The 21,742-nt window shown below is 44.9% G+C and overlaps 2 non-coding genes across 2 annotated transcripts; both read left to right on the top strand.

Annotated features, from left to right (window-relative positions):
• The first annotated feature begins 2,421 nt into the window (after positions 1-2,421).
• TRNAR-UCG (transfer RNA arginine (anticodon UCG)) lies at positions 2,422-2,494 on the top strand. The gene has a single exon. It is a non-coding gene; the product is annotated as a tRNA-Arg (tRNA).
• Positions 2,495-9,072: 6,578 nt separating this feature from the next.
• TRNAR-UCG (transfer RNA arginine (anticodon UCG)) lies at positions 9,073-9,145 on the top strand. The gene has a single exon. It is a non-coding gene; the product is annotated as a tRNA-Arg (tRNA).
• Positions 9,146-21,742: the final 12,597 nt, after the last annotated feature.

Raw genomic sequence — 21,742 nt, forward strand, 5'->3', positions numbered from 1 at the left:
AGTGTGTTGCGTGTGTTATTGATGCTTTCCACGGTGTTGCTTGTGTTGTTTGTAATACTCCACGATGTTGCAAGTGTTGTTGATGTGCATCACAGTGATAATTGTATAATTTATTCTTTGCAGCTTTACTTTGGTGTTCCTCATTGTTTTTTGTGTTGTTGATGTCCTTCACATTACGTTGATGATATCTTTATCCGTGTGTCGTTGATGTCCTTCACAGTTTTCCTGATGTCCTTCACAGTGTTTCTTGTGTTCTTGATGTCCTCCAAAGTCTTGTTTGCCTTGTTGATGTTCTCCACCCGTTGCATGTTTTGATGTTTTGTACAGTGTTGTTGATGGTGTTGATGCCAACCACAATATTGCTGGTGTTGTTGATGTTGTTGATGTTGATGTTCTTCACAGTGATGTTTCTATTGTTGATGCCCTCTAAAGTGTTGATGGTGTTCATTATGTTCTCTGAAGTGTGATAGTGTTTCAATATCCCCCACAGTCTTGCTAGTGTTGCTGATCCCTTCCCCACTGTCGTTAGTTACCTGGAGTTTACCTGGAGAGAGTTCCGGGGGTCAACGCCCCCGCGGCCCGGTCTGAGACCAGGCCTCCTGGTGGATCAGAGCCTGATCAACCAGGCTGTTGCTGCTGGCTGCACGCAAACCAACATACGAGCTACAGCCCGGCTGATCCGGAACTGACTTTAGGTGCTTGTCCAGTGCCAGCTTGAAGACTGCCAGGGGTCTGTTGGTAATCCCCCTTATGTGTGCTGGGAGGCAGTTGAACAGTCTCGGGCCCCTGACACTTATTGTATGGTCTCTTAACGTGCTAGTGACACCCCTGCTTTTCATTGGGGGGATGGTGCATCGTCTGCCAAGTCTTTTGCTTTCGTAATGAGTGATTTTCGTGTGCAAGTTCGGTACTAGTCCCTCTAGGATTTTCCAGGTGTATATAATCATGTATCTCTCCCTCCTGCGTTCCAGGGAATACAGGTTTAGGAACCTCAAGCGCTCCCAATAATTGAGGTGTTTTATCTCCGTTATGCGCGCCGTGAAAGTTCTCTGTACATTTTCTAGGTCGGCAATTTCACCTGCCTTGAAAGGTGCTGTAAGTGTGCAGCAATATTCCAGCCTAGATAGAACAAGTGACCTGAAGAGTGTCATCATGGGCTTGGCCTCCCTAGTTTTGAAGGTTCTCATTATCCATCCTGTCATTTTTCTAGCAGATGCGATTGATACAATGTTATGGTCCTTGAAGGTGAGATCCTCCGACATGATCACTCCCAGGTCTTTGACGTTGGTGACGTTAGTGTTATTAATCCCCATCAGACCTTTTTGCTGATGGTGTTGATGTTCTCCTCAGTGTTTCAAGCGTTGCTAATGTCTCCCATTGTGTTGCCTGTGCAGTTGATGTCAACCATAATGTTGCTGATGTTGCTAATGTATTCCACAGAAACGAAAATGTTGTTGATGTCCATATTTTTGATGGTATTGTAGGTGTTGTCCACAGTGTTGCGTGTGTTGTTGGTGTTCTTCACAGTGTTGCGTGTGTTGTTGGTGTTCTTCACAGTGTTGCGTGTGTTGTTGGTGTTCTTCACAGTGTTGCGTGTGTTGTTGGTGTTCTTCACAGTGTTGCGTGTGTTGTTGGTGTTCTTCACAGTGTTGCGTGTGTTGTTGGTGTTCTTCACAGTGTTGCAGGTGTTGCTGGTTTTCTCAACAGTGTTGCTTGTACTCACCTATTTGTACTCACCTATTTGTGGTTGCAGGGGTCAAGTCATAGCTCCTGGCCCCGCCTCTTCGCTGATTGCTACTGGGTCCTCTCTCTCTCCCTGCCCCATGAGCTTTATCATACCTCGCCTTAAAACTATGTATGGTTCCTGCCTCCACTACGTCACTTTCTAGGCTATTCCACGGCCTGACTACTCTATGACTGAAGAAATACTTCCTAACATCCCTTTGATTCATCTGAGTCTTCAACTTCCAATTGTGACCTCTTGTGTCTGTGTCCCATCTCTGGAACATCCCGAGAAGGGATGTTGTTGGTGTTGTTCACAGTGTTGCTGGTGATGATGATTTTTCCCACAGTGTTGCTTGTTTTGTTGATGTCCTTCTCAGCAACACTGTGGACATCAACAATATTTTCGTCTCTGTGGAAGACATCAGTAACATGGGCATCAAAACGGAAGACATCAACAGCACAAGAAACACTGAGAAGAACATCAACAACACTCGGATAAATACATCAACATCGTGATGTGAAGAACATTCACATCACATAAAACACTGAAGATCACCAAGAAAAGTTGAACTTTGCAAAGCTTAATCTATGCAATTAATCACTGTGATGCACATCAACAACACTTGCAACATCGTGGAGTATTACAAACAACACAAGCAACACCGTGGAAAGCATCAATAACACACGCAACACACTGACCGTGTGGCCTAATGGATAAGGCGTCGGACTTCGGATCCGAAGATTGCAGGTTCGAGTCCTGTCACGGTCGATGAAACAATATTGTTTTGAGGCGAACAAGTGATACTCTCAGGGCAAAGTTTGTGGTATTGGAACACATTATGGGAGAAATTAGTGGAGGAAAACTCTTTAGGAGAGAAAGTGATATAGAGGAACACAGGAAGAGGAAGTACAAAATACAGGAAAACACTAAATGCAGATACTTAATTGCTCCATTAATTATATTCCAAACTACGTATGAGATATCCTTTAGCAGAACAAAACAGGGAAAGAGTATTGGTTCATAAATTTGCGAAATATAAGGGGTATAGAGATGTGGGGTGAAATTATCCCCTCAAGCTCAACATATATGTATCAATTACATTTATCCACTCTATAATATACGACACTTTTACTCTCCTGTACAGCTAAAGAAGATCTCAGACAGAGATGGAAATATAATGTCCCCATTTTACGTTGTTTGTCTCTTTTTGGATTTCACCAGTCTACTTACAGGCATGCGCGCACACACATACACAACACACACACACACACACACACACACACACACACACACACACACACACACACACACACACTGTGGACATCAACAATATTTTCGTCTCTGTGGAAGACATCAGTAACATGGGCATCAAAACGGAAGACATCAACAGCACAAGAAACACTGAGAAGAACATCAACAACATCAGCCAGAAAATGGAGGGCATTATCAACACTAACGAAACTGTGTGGTACATCAACAACACCAGCAAGACGGTGGAGGACATGAACAATATTAGCAACACTGTGTGGTACATCAACAACACCAGCAACATTGTGGATGACATCATCACCATGAACAACACTGTGTGAGGCTTTAAAAATGCAACGATATGGAGAACATCAACAAAGCGAGAAAGACTTTCGAGGGCATCAACAACTCTGTGAAGAACATCAACAACTCTGTGAAGAACATCAACAACTCTGTGAAGAACATCAACAACTCTGTGAAGAACATCAACAACTCGAATTTAATCCTGCCAAATGCAAAGTCATGAAGATAGGGGAAGGGCACAGAAGACCACAGACAGAGTATAGGCTAGGTGGCCAAAGACTGCAAACCTCACTCAAGGAGAAAGATCTTGGGGTGAGTATAACACCGAGCATGTCTCCGGAAGCACACATCAATCAGATAACTGCTGCAGCATATGGGCGCCTGGCAAACCTGAGAACAGCATTCCGACACCTTAGTAAGGAATCATTCAAGACACTGTACACCGTGTATGTCACACACACACACACACACACACACACACACACACACACACACACACACACACACACACAGAGTACATGCTAGGGGTCCAAAGATTACACACTTCACTCAAGGAAAAGGAACTTGGGGTGATTATAATACAGAGCACATCTGCGTCTCACATTAACCAAATAACTGCTGCAGCATATGGGCGCCTGGCAAACCTGAGAATAGCGTTCCGATACCTTAGTAATGAATCGTTTAAGACTACACCGTGAACGTCAGGCCCATAATGAAGTACGCAGCACCAATTTGGAACCCACACCTGGCCAAGAAATTAGAGAAATTGCAAAGGTTTGCAACAACACTAGTCCCGGAGGTAAGGGAAACGTCCTACGAAGAAAGGTTAAGGGAAATCGACCTGACGGCACTGGAGGACAAGAGGAATTGGGGGACAAGATAACGACATATAAAATACTGCGAGGAACTGACAAGGTGGACAAAGACAGGATGTCCCAGAGATTGGACACAGTAACAAGAGGTCACAATTGGAAGTTGAAGACTCAGATGAAACTGAGGGATGTTAGAAAGTATTTCTTCAGCCTTAGAGTTGTCAAGAAGTGGAATAATCTGGAGAATGAAGTAGTGAAGGCAAGTTCCATATAGCTTGAAGAAGAGGTATGATAAAGCTCATGCAGCAGAGAGAGCCACTTAGTATCGACCAGTGAAGAGGAGGGGCCAGGAGCTATGCACCGAGCCCTACAACCACATATAGGTAAGTACATATAGGTAAGCGGCAATACGAGAATGACATAGCATCAAAAGCTATATCTGACCCACATCAGGAGGAAAAATAAAAGTCACAGAGGTAATCAAGTTGAGATAGGAGAGGAGATCACAAGAAACGAAAAGGAGTGTGTGAAGAGCTAAACACGAGATTTAAGGAAGTGTTTTCTGTGGAGACAGACTGGACTATAGTAACCCGGGATGGAAGGGTGCACCAACAAGTGCTGGACACACTACATAACCGATGCTGAAGAATAGAGGCTGCTAAGTGAACTAGATACCTCAAAGGCGGTGGGACCGGACAACATTTTTCCGTTTGTCCTGGGAGAGGGAGCAGAAGCGCTGTGGGTGCCATTAGCAAGAATCTTCAACATATCTATCGAAGCAGGGTAACTATCTAAGGTGTGAAAGACAGCAAATGTAGTCCCAATCTTTAAGAAAGGAGAGCGGCAGGTATCATTAAGCTGCAGACCAGTCGTACTGACATGTATAGTATGCAAAATTATGAAGCAGTTTATCAGGTAAAGACTTGTGAAGCACCTAGAAAGAAATAAGCTTAAATACGACAACCAGTATGGTTTCAGAGAGGGAAAATCCTGTGTCAAAACGTAGTGGAGTTTTACGACAAGGTGACAGAAGTAAGGCAGAAGAGAGCTTAGTTCGAAAGATAGAGAAGCAAACAGGAATAAGAGGAAAGGCACTATAACTGATCAGGGAGACCTGACAGGAAGGAAACAACAAATGATGATACGTGACGAGGTGTCAGAGTGGGCACCTGTGACGATCGTGATTCTATAAGGGTTAGTCTTAGGGCCGGTGCTGTTTCTGGTATATGTGAATAACTTGATGAAAGGGATTAATTCAAAAGGGTTCCTTTTTCCAGACAACGTGAAACTAATGGGGAAAGTTCAAGTGAATGAGGATCAAATAGAACTAAAAAGGGATCTGGAGAGGTTGCAAACCTTGTCCAACAAATGGATACTAGAGTTTAATTAATCCCACCAAGTGCGAAGTCAAAGAAGACCATATAGAGAGTACAGGCTAGGGGGTCAAAGACTGCAAACCTTATTCAAGGAAAAGGAGCTTGGGGTTAGTTTAATACCGATCACATCTGAGGTGCATATCAACTGAATAACTGCTACAGCATATGGATGCCTGGCATACCTGAGAATGGTGATTCCATACCTTAGCAAGGAATCGTTAAGACTCTGTACACCGTGTACGTCAGACCCATATTGAAGTATTCAGCACCAGTATGGAACGCACACCTGTCAAACACTTTAAGGTATTTGAGAAAGTGCAAAGGTTTGCAACATGACTAGACTCAGAGCTAAGAGGTATGTTCTATGAGGAGAGGCTAAGGAAAATCGACCCGACGACAGTGGAGGACAGGAGAGAGAGGGAGGGACATGATAACGACATATAAAATATTGAGAGGAATTGACAAGGCGGATAGGGACAGGATGTTTCAGAGATGTGACACAGCAACAGAGGGGTCACAATTGGAAGTTGAAGACTCGGATAAGTCACAGAGATGTTAGGAAGTAATTCTTAAGCAATAGAGTTATCAGGAAGTGGAAAAGTCATTAGGCAGGTACTATACATAGCTTTAAGAAGAGGTATTAAAAAGATCATGTAACAGGGAGAGAGAGGACCTAGTGGCGACCATTGAAAAGGCAGGGACAGGAGCTATGACTCAACCCCTGCAACCATAATTAGGTGAGTACATGCAATGGAAATATCACTTATATTTCACAGAACCGTTACTGCCGTCCTCCAGCTGGGGGGGGGGAGAGACGAGGCCTACAGAGTTGTGTCAATTCTATTTATACTTAATTTATAAGACAGCCTACTGTATTAACCTTTACAACTTACACATATTTAATCTGTGGAATAGTTAGTTAATTTAGTTTAGCTTAGTGATCACACTAACTACACAACACTAGGCCGTAGGCACCTTCAACCTGCCAGCTTTGAGTGCCCACGAGAGAGGCTGGGCCGAAGGCGGGCAGTCACATTTCAGCACTGAGGACGGCCACTTCCTCTCCTCGATAACCTTGCGCAGTGAATTACCATTCGTATACCATACGACCCACTGCAGGCAGGGGACTTGCTAGCTGGACCAGGCAGTTGCGTGACTTGTACAGGTGGTTCTCAGGTATCCCCCGCCCCAAGCACTACCACGTGAGTATTGGTGAATGTATTCAGGTGCATACACGTGCACAGAGATGGCACTACCACGACCAGAGACCTACCATAGCAACTACCTGACACGACAATCTTCACACTACCTCCTGTGTAGTAATGAAGATGAATACTCACTATTTCAGGAGCTAGGATGTCGTTGCACGCACTAGAGACTGAATTTCACGACTGAAACAGGGACCACTAACCCTACTCTGTCGTGAAATCCCCACACACACAGCCTCTATTTTCCACAGAAATTATCAAAACGAACATTTCAGTCTCGTAAGAAAAGTAATAGAAGGAAGAATGAGAGAGATGTTGCTGATAATCTTTGGTCTCAAAGAGGTTAAAAAGTAGCCAGGAAACAGGAGATTGGAGGAGGCAAAATATTAAAAGGTAAGTAGAACAAGAAGAGATTGAAGAGATATAAATATTTCAGAGGACGTTGAGGCACTTCAGTGACAAAGTCCAATCAATCTAACTTAATGGAAAATACGGACGAGAATAAGGACATAAGACAGAACGCAAGACTGAAAACATGTGATAATATCATATATAGTATATCAGGAGAGGATGGAGGTGGAAAGGGAATATCTAAGGGAGAATGTACAATGCACAAAAAAAGAGAAAGACGAGGAGACAGGAGGAGGGAACACTCTGCACCAAGGAACTCCTATAGGCTTAAACAATATTTTACGCCTAGTTGACCTATTTTATGACCCACCTTCAGTTTCCCTTCACTAACACTATCCCCTTACACTTTTCCTTATTGCCTCACCCTTCCTCCTTCCCTGGCACTGATGCACAACCCTAACACTATCTACCCAACTCTGGGCAAATGCTAAACAGAAAGACTAGACCAGAGAATGGAAAAAAGAAAGAAACCTCAGAATGTGACTTGCAGATGTGGATAGATAGTCCAACTATAGTGAGGAGTTTATGGAATAGATAGCAGATGTAAGCCCAAATATCATAACAATCACTGACACAAGACTATATTAAAGGATTATTGATGCAGTATTCCCAGCAGGATTCTAGATAATAAAGACATAAACAGTAGAGTTACTTTCAGGAATGTTAATAAAGTCATCCAAGGTAAGTTAAGTCGCAGATCTAGACAATGTATAAAGAACCTTCACTGCAGGTATAAGCTCAGTCAAGCACCTTAATTACTGAGCAATTTTGAAGTTCCTTGACCTGTACTCCCTGGAATGCAGGTGAGAAAGATAAATCATAATCTATTCCTGGGAAATCCTAGAGAGACAGGTAACAAATCTTCACACAGAAATCACTCCCTACGAAAGCAAAAGATTGGGGAGGTGGTGCAACATACCCCCATTGAAAAGTAGCGGCGCCATGAGTACACTAAGATAAAACACAGTAAGTGCCTGAGGCCCAAGACTGTTCAACAGCCTCCTACCAGGCAGAAGAGAAATTACCAATAGATCCCTGACTGCCTTCAAGGAGTAGCTGGACAGATACCTATAGGTCAGTACCCGATCAGCCGGGCTGTGGTTTTTTATGCTGGAATACGTCCGGGCAGCAGTAACAGCCACGTTGACCGAGTCTTCGCTTAAAGGACTGGGTCGAGGGGGCGTTAACCCCCGGAGCACCCTCAAGGCAGACTCCAGGTAGACCCTCTCTGTCTCAGCAGCAGAGAGATGAATGATGACCGACACCTGACGCTTAGACGGAAAGAGACAGAGTACAGACAACAACGAGAGTCAGAGACAACACAACAGATCAGGACGTACAGCTAGTGCATACTGAAATCAGAATCTGAAAGGACACCAACAACACATGCAACACTGTGAAGAACACTGACAACACAAGCAACATTGTCGAGAGCATAAGAACACCAGCAACGCTGGGAAAAAAAACAACAACAAAAGCAACATTGTGGAGAACACCAGCAAAACCTTGAAGAACACTAACAATACTAGCAACACTGTGAAGAATATCGGCAACTCTGTTGAGAACATCATCAACACAAGCAACACTCTGGAGGATATCACCAACACTCTGGAGGACATCACCAACACTCTGGAGATCAACAACAACAAAAAAACACTGAAAAAAGACCAACAATACAAGCAACATTGTGGAGAAAACGCAAACAAGCAACACCGGAGAACACCAACAACACAATTAACATTGTGAAGAACATCAGCAACACTGCGAAGAACATCAACAACACTCGGATAAAGACATCAACATCGTGATGTGAAGAACATTCACATCACATTAAACACTGAAGATCACCAAGAAAATTAAAACTTTGCAAAGCTTAATCTATGCAATTAATCACTGTGATCCACATCAACAACACTTGCAACATCGTGGAATGTTACAAACAACACAAGCAACACAGTGGAAAGCATCAATAACACACGCAACACACTGACCGTGTGGCCTAATGGATAAGGCGTCGGACTTCGGATCCGAAGATTGCAGGTTCGAGTCCTGTCACGGTCGATGAAACAATATTGTTTTGAGGCGAACAAGTGATACTCTCAGGGCAAAGTTTGTGGTATTGGAACACATTATGGGAGAAATTAGTGGAGGAAAACTCTTTAGGAGAGAAAGTGATATAGAGGAACACAGAAGAGGAAGTACAAAATACAGGAAAACACTAAATGCAGTTACTTACTTAATTGCTCCATTACTTCGTTACTTACATGAGGAAATCTTCGAACTACATCTGAGAAAAGAACAGTGAAAAAGTATGGGTTCATAATTTTTTGAAATATAAGTGTTACATCGACGTTGAGGAAAAAGATCCCCTCAACCTCAACGTTCATGTATCAATTACATTTGTCCACTATATAAATTAAGACACTTTCACTCTCCTGTACAGCTGAAGAAGATCTCAGAGGGAGATGAAACTGTAAAGTTTCCAGGTCTCCATTCTTCTTTGTGTTTGTCTCCATTTGGAATTCAGCCGTCTACTTACACGCATGCATATACATACACACACACACACACACACACACACACACACACACACACACACACGGAATAGACGAGGTGGACAAAGACGGGATGTTCCAGAGATGGGACACAGACACAAGAGGTCACAATTGGAGGTTGAAGACTCAGATGAATCAAAGGGATGTTAGGAAGTATTTCTTCAGTCATAGAGTTGTCAGGCCGTGGAATAGCCTAGAAAGTGAAGTAGTGGAGGCGGGAACCATACATAGTTTTAAGGCGAGGTATGATAAAGTTCATGGAGCAGGGAGAGAGAGAACCTAGTAGCAATCAGTGAAGAGGCGGGGCTAGGAGCTATGACTCGACCTCTGCAACCACAAATAGGTGAGTACAAATAGGTGAGTACACACACACACACACACACACACAATACTTCTCAGGTAGGTAACAACGAGTGAAGGTACGTGACGAGGTGTCAGAATGGGAGCCTGTGATGAGCGGGGTTCCACAAGGGTCGGTGCTGTTTCTGGTATATGTGAATAACTTGACGGAAGGGACAAATGCAGAGGTGTCCCTTTTTCCAGACGACTAATGCGGATAATTCAAGTGGATGAGGATCAAGTAGAACTACCAAGGAATCTGGTAGCCTGGTCTAGCTGCAAGGCTGGTCTAGCTGCAAGGCTGGTCTAGCTGCAAGCCTGGTCTAGCTGCAAGCCTGGTCTAGCTGCAAGGCTGGTCTAGCTGCAAGCCTGGTCTAGCTGCAAGCCTGGTCTAGCTGCAAGGCTGGTCTAGCTGCAAGCCTGGTCTAGCTGCAAGCCTGGTCTAGCTGCAAGGCTGGTCTAGCTGCAAGCCTGGTCTAGCTGCAAGCCTGGTCTAGCTGCAAGCCTGGTCTAGCTGCAAGGCTGGTCTAGCTGCAAGCCTGGTCTAGCTGCAAGCCTGGTCTAGCTGCAAGCCTGGTCTAGCTGCAAGCCTGGTCTAGCTGCAAGCCTGGTCTAGCTGCAAGCCTGGTCTAGCTGCAAGGCTGGTCTAGCTGCAAGCCTGGTCTAGCTACAAGCCTGGTCTAGCTGCAAGCCTGGTCTAGCTGCAAGCCTGGTCTAGCTGCAAGCCTGGTCTAGCTGCAAGCCTGGTCTAGCTGCAAGCCTGGTCTAGCTGCAAGGCTGGTCTAGCTGCAAGGCTGGTCTAGCTACAAGCCTGGTCTAGCTACAAGCCTGGTCTAGCTGCAAGGCTGGTCTAGCTGCAAGGCTGGTCTAGCTACAAGCCTGGTCTAGCTACAAGCCTGGTCTAGCTGCAAGGCTGGTCTAGCTGCAAGGCTGGTCTAGCTACAACCCTGGTCTAGCTGCAAGCCTGGTCTAGCTGCAAGCCTGGTCTAGCTGCAAGCCTGGTCTAGCTGCAAGGCTGGTCTAGCTGCAAGCCTGGTCTAGCTGCAAGCCTGGTCTAGCTGCAAGCCTGGTCTAGCTGCAAGCCTGGTCTAGCTGCAAGGCTGGTCTAGCTGCAAGGCTGGTCTAGCTACAAGCCTGGTCTAGCTACAAGCCTGGTCTAGCTGCAAGGCTGGTCTAGCTGCAAGGCTGGTCTAGCTACAAGCCTGGTCTAGCTACAAGCCTGGTCTAGCTGCAAGGCTGGTCTAGCTGCAAGCCTGGTCTAGCTGCAAGCCTGGTCTAGCTGCAAGCCTGGTCTAGCTGCAAGCCTGGTCTAGCTGCAAGCCTGGTCTAGCTGCAAGCCTGGTCTAGCAACTGGCTCCTGGAGTTTAACCCCACCAAGTGCAAAGTCATGAAGATTGAGGAAAGTCAAAGAAGACCACAGACAGAGTACAGGCTAGGAAGCCAAAGACTGCAAACCTCACTCAAGGAAAAGAAAATTAAGGTGAGTATAATACCGAGAACATCTCCTGAGGCGCACATCAACCAAATAACTGCTGCAACATATGAGCGCCTGGCAAACCTAAGAACAGTGTTCCGACACCTCAGCAAGGAATTGTTCAAGACTACTCCGTGTACGTTAGACCCATACTGGAGTATGGAGCATTAGTATGGAGCCCATTCTTGGTCAAGCACGTCAACAAATTAGAGAAAGTGCAAAGGTTTGCAACAAGGATAGTCCCGGATCTAATGGTTATGTCCTACTAGGAAAGGTTAACGGAAATCGACCTGACGACACTAAAGGACAGGAGAGACGGGGGAGTGACATGATAACGACATATAAAATACTGAGAGGAATTGACAAGGTGTATAGGGACAGGATGTCTCTGAGATGGACCACAGAAACAATGAGTCACATCTGGAAGTTAAAGTTCAGATGAGTCAGTATTTCTTCAGTCATAGATATGTCAAGCAGTGAAAGAATCTGCAGAATGATGTAGCTTTTAGAAGATATATGATAAAGCTTATGTAGCAAGGAGAGAGAGGAGCTAGCAGCGACCTGCGAAGAGGTGGGGCCAGACGCTGTGACCCGACCCCTTCAACCAAAGCTAGGTGAGTACACACACACACACACACACACACACACACATACACACACACACACACACACACACACACACACACACACACACACACACACACACACTCAAACACACACACACACACACACACACACACTCAAACACACACACACACAATAACACACACACACACACACACACATACACACACACACACACACACACACACTCAAAATACACACACACACACACACACACACACACACACACACACACACACACACACACACACACACACACTCAAACACACACACACACACACACACACACACACACACACACACACACACACACACACACACACACACACACACACACACACACACACACACACTCAAACACACACACACACACACACACACACACACACACACACACACACACACACACACTCACACACACACACACACACACACACACACACACACACACACACACACACACACACACACACACACACACACACACACACACACACACACACACACACACACACACACACACACACACACACACACACACACACACACACACACACACACACATATATATATATATATATATATATATATATATATATATATATATATATATATATATATATATATATATATATATATATATATATATATATGCATACATGCAAGGGAATTGGTGAAAACAAACACTTCAGTCTGGTAGGAAAGGCAACAGGAGGAGGAAGAAAGAGAGAGGAGGTTGGTCCATTTTATGAGATGTGCTCGATATTATACTCACCTCACTTACTGACATAAAACTACATTAAATGATAACTGATGCAGTATTCCCAGCAGGATTCTAGATAATGAAGACATAAATAACAGAGTTATTTTCAGAAATGTCAATAAAATCATTCAAGGCAAGTGAAGTCGCAGACCCAGACAATGTACAAGGAACCTTTACTGCAGTTATAAGCTCGGTGAATCACATTACGGTGGCCCGTGACCTCGTAGCAAAGCTCTGGTTTCACATGGTGAAGTCCGGGTTCAATTCCCTCGAGGGTTGAAACATTGGGAGTGTTTTTTACATCGGTTGTCTATCATCATCCATCAGTAAAATCGGTACCTGGGTATTAGTCGACTGGTTTGGGTCGCATCTTGGGTCAAAATTGACTAAATTTGCCCGAAATGCTCTGCACAACAAGTGGCTCATTATACAGTAGTATGTCACTTATGTCAGCTAGGACTGTATAATTATACATGAACTTGTAGAAATAAAATTAATATTATTATTATAATGTATTATTATATTGTAAAGTAAAAGGACACTTTTGAAGTTCCCAGAAATGTACTCCCTGGAATACAGGAGAGAAAGATAAATCATAATCTATAATTAAAAAATCCTAGAGACTGGTCAGTCTGCAAACAGATATTATTCCCTACGAATGTCGAAGACTGGCAGATGGCGTAACACCTTCCCGATGAAAAGTAGCACCGCCGAAATTACACTATGAGAAAACATAAGGGTCCAATTGACCACGCCTTAACATACTGTGAGGCCTCGTTTTAAGGACTGGACCGAGGGGACGTTAACCCCCGGAGCACCCTCAAGGCAGACTCCAGGAAGACCCCTCTCTGTCTCAGCAGCAGAGAGATGAATGATGACCGACACCTGACGCTTAGACGGAAAGAGACAGAGTACAGACAACAACGAGAGTCAGAGACAACACAACAGATCAGGACGTACAGCTAGTGCATACAAGAATGAGTATCCGCGAGGACACTAACAACACAAGCAACACTGTGAGCACCAACAACACAAGCAGCACTGTGGACAACACCAACAACACCAGCATCATTGTGGAGAACACAAACGACACCAGTATCACTGTGGACAACATCAACAACACCAGCATCACTGTGGAGAACACAAACGACACCAGTATCACTGTGGAGAACACAAACGACACCAGCATCACTGTGGAGAACACCAACAACACCAGCATCACTGTGGAGAACACCAACAACACCAGCATCACTGTGGAGAACACCAACAACACCATCAACACTGTGGAGAACACCAACAACACCAGCATCACTGTGGAGAACACCAACAACACCAGCATCACTGTGGAGAACACCAACAACACCATCAACACTGTGGAGAACACCAACAACACCAGCATCACTGTGGAGAACACCAACAACACCAGCATCACTGTGGAGAACACCAACAACACCAGCATCACTGTGGAGAACACAAACGACACCAGTATCACTGTGGAGAACACCAACAACACCAGCATCACTGTGGAGAACACCAACAACACCAGCATCACTGTGGAGAACACCAACAACACCATCAACACTGTGGAGAACACCAACAACACCATCAACACTGTGGAGAACACAAACGACACCAGTATCACTGTGGAGAACACCAACAACACCAGCATCACTGTGGAGAACACCAACAACACCAGTATCACTGTGGAGAACACCAACAACACCAGCATCACTGTGGAGAACACCAACAACACCAGCATCACTGTGGAGAACACCAACAACACCAGTATCACTGTGGAGAACACAAACAACACCAGCATCACTGTGGAGAACACCAACAACACCAGCATCACTGTGGAGAACACCAACAACACCAGCATCACTGTGGAGAACACCAACAACACCAGCATCACTGTGGAGAACACCAACAACACCATCAACACTGTGGAGAACACCAACAACACCAGCATCACTGTGGAGAACACAAACAACACCATCAACACTGTGGAGAACACCAACAACACCATCAACACTGTGGAGAACACCAACAACACCAGCATCACTGTGGAGAACACCAACAACACCATCAACACTGTGGAGAACACCAACAACACCAGCATCACTGTGGAGAACACCAACAACACCAGCATCACTGTGGAGAACACCAACAACACCAGCATCACTGTGGAGAACACCAACAACACCAGCATCACTGTGGAGAACACCAACAACACCAGCATCACTGTGGAGAACACCAACAACACCATCAACACTGTGGAGAACACCAACAACACCATCAACACTGTGGAGAACACAAACGACACCAGTAACACTGTGGAGAACACCAACAACACCAGCATCACTGTGGAGAACACCAACAACACCAGCATCACTGTGGAGAACACCAACAACACCAGCATCACTGTGGAGAACACCAACAACACCAGCATCACTGTGGACAACATCAACAACACCAGCATCACTGTGGAGAACACCAACAACACCATCAACACTGTGGAGAACACCAACAACACCATCAACACTGTGGAGAACACAAACGACACCAGTAACACTGTGGAGAACACCAACAACACCAGCATCACTGTGGAGAACACCAACAACACCAGCATCACTGTGGAGAACACCAACAACACCATCAACACTGTGGAGAACACCAACAACACCATCAACACTGTGGAGAACACAAACGACACCAGTAACACTGTGGAGAACACCAACAACAAAAGCAACACTGTGGAGAATACCAACAACAAAAGCAACACTGTGGAGAATACCAACAACACAAGCAACACTGTGGAGAATACCAACAACACAAGCAACACTGTGGAGAACACCAACAACAAAAGCATCACTGTGGAGAACACCAACAACAAAAGCAACACTGTGGAGAATACCAACAACAAAAGCAACACTGTGGAGAATACCAACAACACAAGCAACACTGTGGAGAACACCAACAACAAAAGCAACACTGTGGAGAACACCAACAACACAAGCAACACTGTGGAGAACACCAACAACAAAAGCAACACTGTGGAGAATACCAACAACAAAAGCAACACTGTGGAGAATACCAACAACACAAGCAACACTGTGGAGAACACCAACAACAAAAGCAACACTGTGGAGAACACCAACAACAAAAGCAACACTGTGGAGAATACCAACAACACAAGCAACACTGTGGAGAACACCAACAACAAAAGCAACACTGCGGAGAATACCAACAACACAAGCAACACTGTGGAGAACACCAACAACACAAGCAACACTGTGGAGAACACCAACAACACAAGCAACACTGTGGAGAACACCAACAACAAAAGCAACACTGTGGAGAATACCAACAACACAAGCAACACTGTGGAGAACACCAACAACACAAGCAACACTGTGGAGAACACCAACAACACCATCAACACTGTGGAGAACACCAAAGACACAAGCAACACTCTGAAAAACACCAACAACACAAGCAACACTGTGGAGAACACCAACAACAAAAGCAACACTGTGGAGAATACCAACAACACAAGCAACACTGTACAGAACACCAACAACACAAGCAACACTGTACAGAACACCAACAACACAAGCAACACTGTACAAAACACCAACAACATAAGCAACACTGTACAGAACACCAACAACACAAGCAACACTGTGGAGAACACCAAAGACACAAGCAACACTGTGGAGAACACCAAAGACACAAGCAACACTGAGGAGAACACCAACAACACAAGCAACACTGTACAGAACACCAACAACACAAGCAACACTGTGGAGAATACCAACAACACAAGCAACACTGTGGAGAACACCAACAACACCATCAACACTGTACAGAACACCAACAACACAAGCAACACTGTGGAGAATACCAACAACACAAGCAACACTGTGGAGAATACCAACAACACAAGCAACACTGAGGAGAACACCAACAACACAAGCAACACTGTGCAGAACACCAACTACACAAGCAACACTGTGGAGAATACCAACAACACAAGCAACACTGTGCAGAACACCAACAACACAAGCAACACTGTGGAGAACACCAACAACACAAGCAACACTGTGCAGAACACCAACAACACAAGCAACACTGTGGAGAATACCAACAACACAAGCAACACTGTGGAGAACACCAACAACACAAGCAACACTGTGCAGAACACCAACAACACAAGCAACACTGTGGAGAATACCAACAACACAAGCAACACTGTGGAGAACACCAACAACACAAGCAACACTGTGGAGAATACCAACAACACAAGCAACACTGTGGAGAATACCAACAACACAAGCAACACTGTGGAGAACACCAACAACACAAGCAACACTGTGGAGAATACCAACAACACAAGCAACACTGAGGAGAACACCAACAACACAAGCAACACTGTGCAGAACACCAACAACACAAGCAACACTGTGGAGAATACCAACAACACAAGCAACACTGTGCAGAACACCAACAACACAAGCAACACTGTGGAGAATACCAACAACACAAGCAACACTGTGCAGAACACCAACAACACAAGCAACACTGTGGAGAACACCAACAACACAAGCAACACTGTGCAGAACACCAACAACACAAGCAACACTGTGGAGAATACCAACAACACAAGCAACACTGTGGAGAACACCAACAACACAAGCAACACTGTGCAGAACACCAACAACACAAGCAACACTGTGGAGAATACCAACAACACAAGCAACACTGTGGAGAACACCAACAACACAAGCAACACTGTGCAGAACACCAACAACACAAGCAACACTGTACAGAACACCAACAACAAAATCAACACTGTGGAGAACACCAACAACACAAGCAACACTGTGGAGAACACCAACAACACAAGCAACACTGTGGAGAACACCAACAACACAAGCAACACTGTACAGAACACCAACAACACAAGCAACACTGTGGAGAATACCAACAACACAAGCAACACTGTGGAGAACACCAACAACACAAGCAACACTGTGGAGAACACCAACAACACAAGCAACACTGTGGAGAACACCAACAACACAAGCACCACTGTGGAGAACACCAACAACACAAGCAACACTGTGGAGAACACCAACAACACAAGCAACACTGTGGAGAACACCAACAACACAAGCAACACTGTGGAGAACACCAACAACACAAGCAACACTGTACAGAACACCAACAACACAAGCAACACTGTGGAGAACACCAACAACACAAGCAACACTGTACAGAACACCAACAACACAAGCAACACTGTGGAGAACACCAACAACACAAGCAACACTGTGGAGAACACCAACAACACCATCAAAACTGTGGAGAACACCAACAACAAAAGCAACACTGTGGAGAATACCAACAACACAAGCAACACTGTGGAGAACACCAACAACAAAAGCAACACTGTGGAGAACACCAACAACAAAAGCAACACTGTGGAGAACACCAACAACACAAGCAACACTGTACAGAACACCAACAACACAAGCAACACTGTGGAGAACACCAACAACACCATCAACACTGTGGAGAACACCAACAACACCATCAACACTGTGGAGAACACCAACAACAAAAGCAACACTGTGGAGAATACCAACAACACAAGCAACACTGTGGAGAACACCAACAACAAAAGCAACACTGTGGAGAATACCAACAACACAAGCAACACTGTGGAGAACACCAACAACACAAGCAACACTGTGGAGAGCACCAACAACACAAGCAACACTGTGGAGAACACCAACAACAAAAGCAACACTGTGGAGAATACCAACAACACAAGCAACACTGTACAGAACACCAACAACACAAGCAACACTGTGGAGAATACCAACAACACAAGCAACACTGTACAGAACACCAACAACACAAGCAACACTGTGGAGAACACCAACAACACAAGCAACACTGTAGAGAACACTAACAACACAAGCAACACTGTGGAGAACACCAACAACACAAGCAACACTGTGGAGAACACCAACAACACCATCAACACTGTGGAGAACACCAACAACACAAGCAACACTGAGGAGAACACCAACAACACCAGCAACACTGTGCAGAACACCAACAACACAAGCAACACTGTGCAGAACACCAACAACAAAAGCAACACTGTGGAGAACACCAACAACACAAGCAACACTGAGGAGAACACCAACAACACAAGCAACACTGTGGAGAACACCAACAACACAAGCAACACTGTGGAGAACACCAACAACACAAGCAACACTGTGGACAATACAAAGAATACAAGCAACACTGTAGAAAACACCAACAACACAAGCAAAAATGTAGACATCAACAACATTATGACTCTGTGGAAGACATCAGTAACATGGGCAACAGTATGGTGGACATCAGTAACATGGGCAACAGTATGGTGGACATCAGTAACATGGGCAACAGTATGGTGGACATCAGTAACATGGGCAACAGTATGGTGGACATCAGTAACATGGGCAACAGTATGGTGGACATCAGTAACATGGGCAACAGTATGGTGGACATCAGTAACATGGGCAACAGTATGGTGGACATCAGTAACATGGGCAACAGTATGGTGGACATCAGTAACATGGGCAACAGTATGGTGGACATCAGTAACATGGGCAACAGTATGGTGGACATCAGTAACATGGGCAACAGTATGGTGGACATCAGTAACATGGGCAACAGTATGGTGGACATCAGTAACATGGGCAACAGTATGGTGGATATCAGTAACATGGGCAACAGTATGGTGGACATCAGTAACATGGGCAACAGTATGGTGGACATCAGTAACATGGGCAACAGTATGGTGGACATCAGTAACATGGACAACAGTATGGTGGACATCAGTAACATGGGCAACAGTATGGTGGACATCAGTAACATGGGCAACAGTATGGTGGACATCAGTAACATGGGCAACAGTATGGTGGACATCAGTAACATGGGCAACAGTATGGTGGACATCAGTAACATGGGCAACAGTATGGTGGACATCAGTAACATGGGCAACAGTATGGTGGACATCAGTAACATGGGCAACAGTATGGTGGACATCAGTAACATGGGCAACAGTATGGTGGACATCAGTAACATGGGCAACAGTATGGTGGACATCAGTAACATAGGCAACAGTATGGTGGACATCAGTAACATGGGCAACAGTATGGTGGACATCAGTAACATGGGCAACAGTATGGTGGACATCAGTAACATGGGCAACAGTATGGTGGACATCAGTAACATGGGCAACAGTATGGTGGACATCAGTAACATGGGCAACAGTATGGTGGACATCAGTAACATGGGCAACAGTATGGTGGACATCAGTAACATGGGCAACAGTATGGTGGACATCAGTAACATAGGCAACAGTATGGTGGACATCAGTAACATGGGCAACAGTATGATGGACATCAGTAACATGGGCAACAGTATGGTGGACATCAGTAACATGGGCAACAGTATGGTGGACATCAGTAACATGGGCAACAGTATGGTGGACATCAGTAACATGGGCAACAGTATGGTGGACATCAGTAACATGGGCAACAGTATGGTGGACATCAGTAACATGGGCAACAGTATGGTGGACATCAGTAACATGGGCAACAGTATGGTGGACATCAGTAACATGGGCAACAGTATGGTGGACATCAGTAACATGGGCAACAGTATGGTGGACATCAGTAACATGGGCAACAGTATGGTGGACATCAGTAACATGGGCAACAGTATGGTGGACATCAGTAACATGGGCAACAGTATGGTGGACATCAGTAACATGGGCAACAGTATGGTGGACATCAGTAACATGGGCAACAGTATGGTGGACATCAGTAACATGGGCAACAGTATGGTGGACATCAGTAACATAGGCAACAGTATGGTGGACATCAGTAACATGGGCAACAGTATGGTGGACATCAGTAACATGGGCAACAGTATGGTGGACATCAGTAACATAGGCAACAGTATGGTGGACATCAGTAACATGGGCAACAGTATGGTGGACATCAGTAACATGGGCAACAGTATGGTGGACATCAGTAACATAGGCAACAGTATGGTGGACATCAGTTACATAGGCAACAGTATGGTGGACATCAGTAACATGGGCAACAGTATGGTGGACATCAGTAACATAGGCAACAGTATGGTGGACATCAGTAACATAGGCAACAGTATGGTGGACATCAGTAATATGGGCAACAGTATGGTGGACATCAGTAACATGGGCAACAGTATGGTGGACATCAGTAACATAGGCAACAGTATGGTGGACATCAGTATCATGGGCAACAGTATGGTGGACATCAGTAACATGGGCAACAGTATGGTGGACATCAGTAACATAGGCAACAGTATGGTGGACATCAGTAACATGGGCAACAGTATGGTGGACATCAGTAACATGGGCAACAGTATGGTGGACATCAGTAACATAGGCAACAGTATGGTGGACATCAGTAACATGGGCAACAGTATGGTGGACATCAGTAACATAGGCAACAGTATGGTGGACATCAGTAACATAGGCAACAGCATGGTGGACATCAGTAACATAGGCAACAGTATGGTGGACATCAGTAACATGGGCAACAGTATGGTGGACATCAGTAACATAGGCAACAGTATGGTGGACATCGGTAACATGGACAACAGTATGGTGGACATCAGTAACATGGGCAACAGTATGGTGGACATCAGTAACATAGGCAACAGTATGGTGGACATCAGTAACATAGGCAACAGTATGGTGGACATCAGTAACATAGGCAACAGTATGGTGGACATCAGTAACATGGGCAACAGTATGGTGGACATCAGTAACATAGGCAACAGTATGG

The sequence above is a fragment of the Cherax quadricarinatus genome, chromosome 70, assembly GCF_038502225.1.
Source record: "Cherax quadricarinatus isolate ZL_2023a chromosome 70, ASM3850222v1, whole genome shotgun sequence".
NCBI lineage: Eukaryota > Metazoa > Arthropoda > Malacostraca > Decapoda > Parastacidae > Cherax > Cherax quadricarinatus.